At 36.0% G+C, this 7,126-nt stretch overlaps 1 pseudogene; it reads right to left on the bottom strand.

Annotated features, from left to right (window-relative positions):
* Positions 1 to 4,247: 4,247 nt before the first annotated feature.
* LOC145053196 (polyubiquitin-like) lies at positions 4,248 to 5,766 on the bottom strand (annotated as a pseudogene).
* Between the last annotated feature and the right edge of the window lie 1,360 nt (positions 5,767 to 7,126).

The following is a 7,126-nucleotide window of genomic DNA, read 5'->3' as shown; positions in this document are numbered from 1 at the left end:
ATCTTTTCGGTTTTGGGTAGATATCTATGCAACTCAAGTTTGGATCATAAGAAAGCAACTAAATGGATTTGAGATATCTATATATAACAAAAGTCTATATGCTCAACTATAGGAAATTCAGATGTTTTGGATATCATTTTTATTAATAATCTGATTTTATTAGATGCCAAAATGGTTACTGATCCATATCAGGATGCTTTTACGTTTTAGCATGATAAACCATTTCATGGAATAGACTTCGGTAGCTTTTTCCATAATGGCAGCATAATTTGTAGCATGGAATATGGTTGCGGAAATTTGTCACGAGACTACACATTATTGGTATTGAAAGACCACTAAAGTTGTGATAATAAGTCAGCAATGTTATATTCCAACAACAGAAGTTTTATTAAGTCAAAGCATATTGACATCAAGTTTCCTTCTGTTAACACAATAGTGCAAAATGGAAATATATATAGCATATATGAACAAACTCCATGAAAGCGGATCCACTCATAAAGGGATTACCTCCCTAGGTCTTTCATGAGCATACTACACACGTTGGTGTGATATTTGGTTTTAGTGGGAGTTTTATGGTGCTTTATGTTTTGTTTAAGATCAATTATGTTTTTCTGTACGGAATTAAGAATTCAGTTAAGTCCATTATTAGTTGCACTTATTTGAAGTTTGATCTTACTTCAATCTAAAGAGGAGCTCGTTGGAAATGTATTTAGATTTTAAAACCACACATCATGTTTAATCTATGCTGTTAGTTATATATGTATATATGACCATTGATAGGTTTAGTTACGTAAATTGTAACGAATACCGCTTTGATCCTATACTATTATGATTAGTGGACGAGATTGTTTAAGGGTACCAATGTTATAATAACATTCATTAAAGCGCTTATATAGTTATACGTACATTTATATATTTGTTGTCCAGTGGGAGATTGTTGGATAATTATGGGACCACTTCATAAATATGTACGATATATTATTAAACCCAATTATTATGGTAAAAATATAAATTGTTGATGTACCGATTTATAGAATATTAACTTACCTTGTGGGTTGAGTTCCCGGTTTGACTCAAGATCTCCTAAATCCCTAATATCTCTCACATTCGGTTATATCTCCATCTATATAAATACGTGATGAGAAGCAGATTTGCAATACACGAAAATACACTAAGAATTTCGTATGGTTCATTGCTGGGGGATTTTAGAGAGAACTCTTGAGATCAACTGGAAAGCTCGCAAATCTCAATGGAACAAGGTATGTAATCATTCTTTCATGTTTAAGTTTTCTTTTAATCAGATTCAAGATTAAAGATCCAAAATTATGCTTCCGCGTTTTATGTTTTGGTTATGAAAATAACCAACAAGTATTGTCCTCGAGTAGAGAAGATTATACTAGCATAATGGGAGAAGATGATAATCCCTTTTCATTGTTTAGGATTTGCATTATCTCCACGATTTTATGATAAAAATTATATTGAGGAGATGGCATTAGGTGGAGTTCGTAGGAAAACTCGAAATCTTGATAAGGAGGTTGTGATTAGTGTAATGGAATCTTTTAAGAGGATTGCTGAAATTGGAGAAGAGGAGTGTCTTCTACATGAGAAATTCACTACTTTTCACTTGAAAAAAAGGCCTTTATGCATTGGCGGCAGCTCACATGGATGCTATTGATTGGTGGTCAAGTTACGGGTCAGAAACTCCCGAACTTGCTTCTATAGAAAAGAAAGTTTTATCACAGCCTATTAGTAGTTCATCAGTCGAGAGAAACTATAGTACGTACTCTTACATACATAATGTCAAAAGAAACCGATTGAGCTCCAAAAGGGCTGATAAATTGGTGTTTATACATTTGAATATTTGTCTCCTATCGAGATTCTCCAAATGTTACACATCTGGGCCACACAAGAAGTGGGATTTAAATCCCGAAAGCACTAACTTGGAAGTGTCAAGTACAAGACTTGAAGAAATGAAATAGGAGAATCTAGAAGATGTTGAGAGAGTGGCTGATGATGGGAATGAAAAAACACAAAGGAAAGAGTAAACTTGGTGAACTTTTGACATGAATTATGAAGTTATTTTGTTTTGAACTTTGAAGCTATTTTAGTTTTATTTGGTATTGAAGTTATTTTGTTACTTTTGTATTAAACTTTTGAAGTACGAATTGAAGTATTGATCTTTTGGTGTTTAGTATACTGTTTATATTTATAGTATTATATACTTTAGTAATATATGGTACATCGTACCATATTACATGGTACACCGTTCCATGTAAATAACGTTCCGGAGAAGACTACCCACTCCCTCGTACCGAATTTTATAGATTACCGATCCTTAGTCCCGTTTCCGTTATTGGAGTATAAAAGTCAACATGAAGTGTTGACTTTTCAATTTTGTTAGAAGATTGCCATGTTAGTGGTAATTAGTCTGTTAGAAGATATTTTTATTTTTTGTTTTGTATTCCTACGTTCTAAACTTTCAGATTATTTATTAAATGGAAAAAAGTTTAGAACCTCGCTATTTGTTGGAAAACTAGAATATAGGATCGGTATTACTCATCAAACCAAGCGTAAAAGAAAGATACAAATGTGGATCACTTTTTTGTACTTGTTTATAGTGAAAACAAAGATGACTACATAACCAATTTAAACAAAAATAAAATGATAACACTCCTAAAAATCGTGGCCACCAACGTGCAGCCATCTCCCCATGATTTCCTAATAATTTGCATACTTCCAAGGTTGCCCTTCACAAGAATCGGTCAAAACCCCTCTACCCATTCTTCTTTATTCAACCACTAAATAGAGCAAACTAAAAATACTGACCTGTGACCCGTAAACTACCGAACGGTGACCCACTGACCCGTAAACGTGACCCGGTAAATAAAACGATTAACCCAACACTCTTCATGACTAGATTGGATGCTATAATACAAAAATAAAAGAAAATATGTTGCTATTATTGCACTTAGGGTTAAGGTCGCATTTGGTCAACGTGTTTTATGCTCATTTGGTCACTTGACTAGTTTTAAGTTTTAAAATATCACTAAGTGGTCATCCACAAAGTGTGACCTTTTAGGAAATTTCATTTTTCAAATCTAAATAACAATTTTAGTGGAACAAACAGTTTCATTCTTTTCAAGACAGGAACTGGAGGATTTGATTCTAAAAAAATAATGAATTCCAACCTTTTAGGAAGGTTATCATTCCTATTCATGGATCCTTCATTTGCAGTCTTATTGCTTGTATCTACCACCCCTCCTTTTGTTCTTCCCAGTGACTATTCTTTCTTTGTGAAGTTACATTTCCTTTGCAAGAGTTTTCTCACAGGAGATAACAAACCCAATGTGAGCCCATGTTCACTTTATGTTGGAGGTCATCCACGAAAACCACTACGGTTGTTGTCTTCTCACCTCCCCCTTACCCCATTCTAATTATGGGATCAGTGTAAAGTTACATTTACAGCAATTTATAACGAGGGATCTTAGTTATTGGTTATATAGTAGCACATTCAAATGGAAAATAAACATTTTATTGGGGAATTTCATGGAACAATTTGGCGTTCGTCAAAATGAAATGTAACATCGAGTAAGGATAAGTTTGACTTAGCTTTTGAATGACCAAAAGTCCTTTTAGAAAAAGATCATAGGCAAATGATGTTTGGCAAAAGACTTTTAAAAGCTACTTTTAGATTTTGCAAAGAAGAAAAATCACCTTTTTAAAAAAGTCAGGAAAACCTGACTTTTTGTAACTTTTCCAAAAAGATCTTTTGGCCTCTAAAAAGCTAAGCCAAACACCCCCTAACAAAAAACTTTCACTGAATTTTGTCCACCCTTGTATCCTCATCCTCTTCATCAGCTTTATGAAACAACACCTACAAAGAACAATATAGACAAAAGAAAAAACCAAGGATACTAATAACAATAACAGAAAGCGGGATAAGGTGAAATAGGCAAACACATTGCAGTTAGGCATCATAACCTTGTTCCAAATAACTTGAATAATAGCAAGGTCCATGATAGTGATCCGTAACTACAATTGCACATGAACACCAAGAAGATATAAGGCAGTAATGTTGTCAGAATGAGTATATTTATCACAAACTAAGCAAGTTTCCAGTTAACCTTAGCTTGTATATATTATATAAATCATTAACAGCAGGCAGTAGGTTACGAATATGAAGAACTGTTTAGTTAAATATCCATGAAGACATAATTTTAGAATTTCGGATCAACAACAAGACAATGTTCAGTGAAAGATACATTTTTTTCATAATTGACCACACACAGTTACACGCAAAAGAAGGTTCAGAGTATGCTCCTGCTGAATATCATAATCAGCCAGAGTCGAGCAATCTTGTAGTTGTTTCCCATCAAATATAAGTTCTTGCTGATATGGCCTAAAACCCTCTTGCTCCTCGATCTTTTCCTTCACAACTTGAATGGCATCCGAGCTTTCCACATCCAGCTTTATGGTCTTCCATGTCATAATCTTAACAAAAATCTGCATTTCATCACCTCCCAACCTCATAACCAAATCCAATGTAGATCCTTCTTGGATGTTATAATCAGCCAATGTTCTGGCATCCGAGAGGTTGATTGCAGCAGTAACCAAACGTTGGTGATGTGGTTGAATCCTTTCTTTATTCTGAATCTTTGCCTTCAAATCATCAATAGTCTCTGTAGGTCCCAGAAAAGTCTTGATGGTCTTGCCTGTCAAAGTCTTAAGAAATATACGATAACGACCTCCATACATTCTCTCCAACACGTGCACTGCAGATTCATTCTGGATGTTATAATCACTAAAAGTTTTATCATCCTCTAGTCGCCTTCCATCAAAGAATAAAGCTTGTTCACGCATAGGCATCCGCTCTAGAACCCAAATCCTTGCCTTCAAGTTACAAATTGTCTCCAAGCTCTCCACCATCAGCCCAATCATCTTCCAATTCCAAGTCTCAACAAAAATCTGAAAAACATCTCCTCCCCACCCACGACCAAGAATAAGGTCCAATGTAGATTCTTTTTCGATGTTATGATCCCTCAAAGTTTTGTCATTCTCAAGCTTCTTTCCAGCAATGAACAAACGCTGTTGATGCCATGGAAACCCCTCAACGGCCTGAATTTTTTCCTTCACGTTACAAATGGTTTCCGAGCTTCCTACCACCAGCGTGATGGTTTTCCCTGTCAAAGTCTTTACAAAAATCCGCATATCATCTTCAAACTTCAGACTCAGGTGCAATGTAAAAGCTAATGGCATGTCGTATTCTTCCAAAGTTCTAGGACCCTCGAGGTTCTTCCCAGCAATGATCAAAAGCTGATGGTGTGGTGGAATCCCCTCTATATCGTGAATCTTGGCCTTCACTTTTCCTATGGTATCAAAGCTTTCAACTTCCAAACTTATTGTCCTCCCCATTGGCATTCTGGCAAAGATCCGCATCCTGCCCAAAGAAGACCGAGGACCAGATGAAGGGGAGATTCCTTCTGGATATTGTAGTCCGAGACGGATCTGTTTTCTTTTAACTTTTAACTGCTTGCCGACTAAAATGAGCCTCTGCTGATCAGGAGGAATACCTTCTTTATACTGAATTCTGGCTTTGATGTTGTCGATGGTATCCGAAGTCTCGACCTACAAGGTAAAGGTCTTGCAGGTGAGGGTCTTGATGAAGATCCGCATAACGACACAGAGACGGACTCCTATTGGATATTATGGTCGGCTATGGTTCGACCGGCTCACCGGTTTCAATAGTTTTCAATTTTGACTCTTCGATTCTTACGTTCTTCAATATCCTTCTGTCATTTTCAAATGCTAAGCTAAATAAACAGAGAAGCGATAATGTTTTAATAGACTTAATTGCAAAAATGGTTAGTGTGTATTTTTTTTTTTATTATTATTTTTTTTTTTTTTAGGTTTTAGTCTAAACTCCGGTTATTTTGGATTAGTGGTCATTTTAAGCTACTTTCGTTACGGATTTGGTCCCTTCAAATATTTAAATGACTATAATACCATTGAGATATTTATTTTTTAATTTTCTTTCATTTTTTAAAAATCTAATAATTATTTATTTATTTTAATAATCAAAATAATAAGAAGGGCCCACCTTTTCTTTCTCTCTCTCTCTCTCTCTCTCTCTCTCTCTCTCATCCTTTACGCTACCCCTCACTTCCTTAACCATCGCCTCTTTCGGTGAAGTTGTCTTCTCCGACGAGGTTATCTTCAAAACCAATTTTAGCACTTCTATTCTCTCTCGTCTATTCCTTGCTACATCTAGTTCCAATTTAAACAATAATCACTACAAACCTAAACAAAACCTCAAAAAAAAAAAAAAAAAAAAATACAAAACCAGTTTTTTTTTCTTCAGTATACGTGTTCAAAAGATCAAACGAAATTGCAAGAACCAAATATCAATGCTTGGTATCAGTGTACCCGACCCAAAACCCAAATAATCTTTTATAAGTATTTGTACTTGATCCAAACTCTAATCATTTTCCCAATTTGCAGATCAATCACTTCCAACATTAACTTAATCGATGCAATATATTTAAATTAGTATCAAACTCGATTGTAGGAGATGAACATCAAAACACCGCCAGAAGATGTATGGCACCGAGATGCAGGTGAATCTGGTGACGATTTCAAAACACCGCCAGAAGATCTAAATCTCCATCGATGGAAGATGCTTAGGGGGTGCCGAAGGGGCTTTTTAGATAGTGGAGATGGCAACGGTAGAGGAGGTTGAAGACCACGGTGAAGATGTTTGCGGTAGAAGAGGGTCAATGTTGTTTGTGTTGGGGTAGCGGGAGCATATGGAACCTCTGTGAGCAGCATCGTCATCATTGAACCACCACATAACACCACCCTCCTACCACTTTGAGTCACACCCGAGGAGTTTGTGGCCTCATTGTCGCCGGAGATGAAGGATGCACCGGAGTTTAGTCGCTACCTCGCTAGAGAAGAAGGATGCACCGAAGTTTAGTCGCTACCTCAGTGTGTGTGTGTCTTTTAATCTTAGTGTGTGTATGTTTTGATGAAGAAGACGATCAGGTAAAAAGGGTAAGGGCCCAAATTATATGAGAGAGAGAGAGAGAGAAGATTGGCCCAAATTAATTAATTATGTTCCTTTTCTTTT

This window comes from Lactuca serriola, chromosome 5 (genome assembly GCF_051521515.1).
Source record: "Lactuca serriola cultivar US96UC23 chromosome 5, Lser_US96UC23_V15, whole genome shotgun sequence".
NCBI lineage: Eukaryota > Viridiplantae > Streptophyta > Magnoliopsida > Asterales > Asteraceae > Lactuca > Lactuca serriola.
Note: the sequence above shows the minus strand (reverse complement) of the source record. Positions and strands in the feature narration are given on the sequence as shown.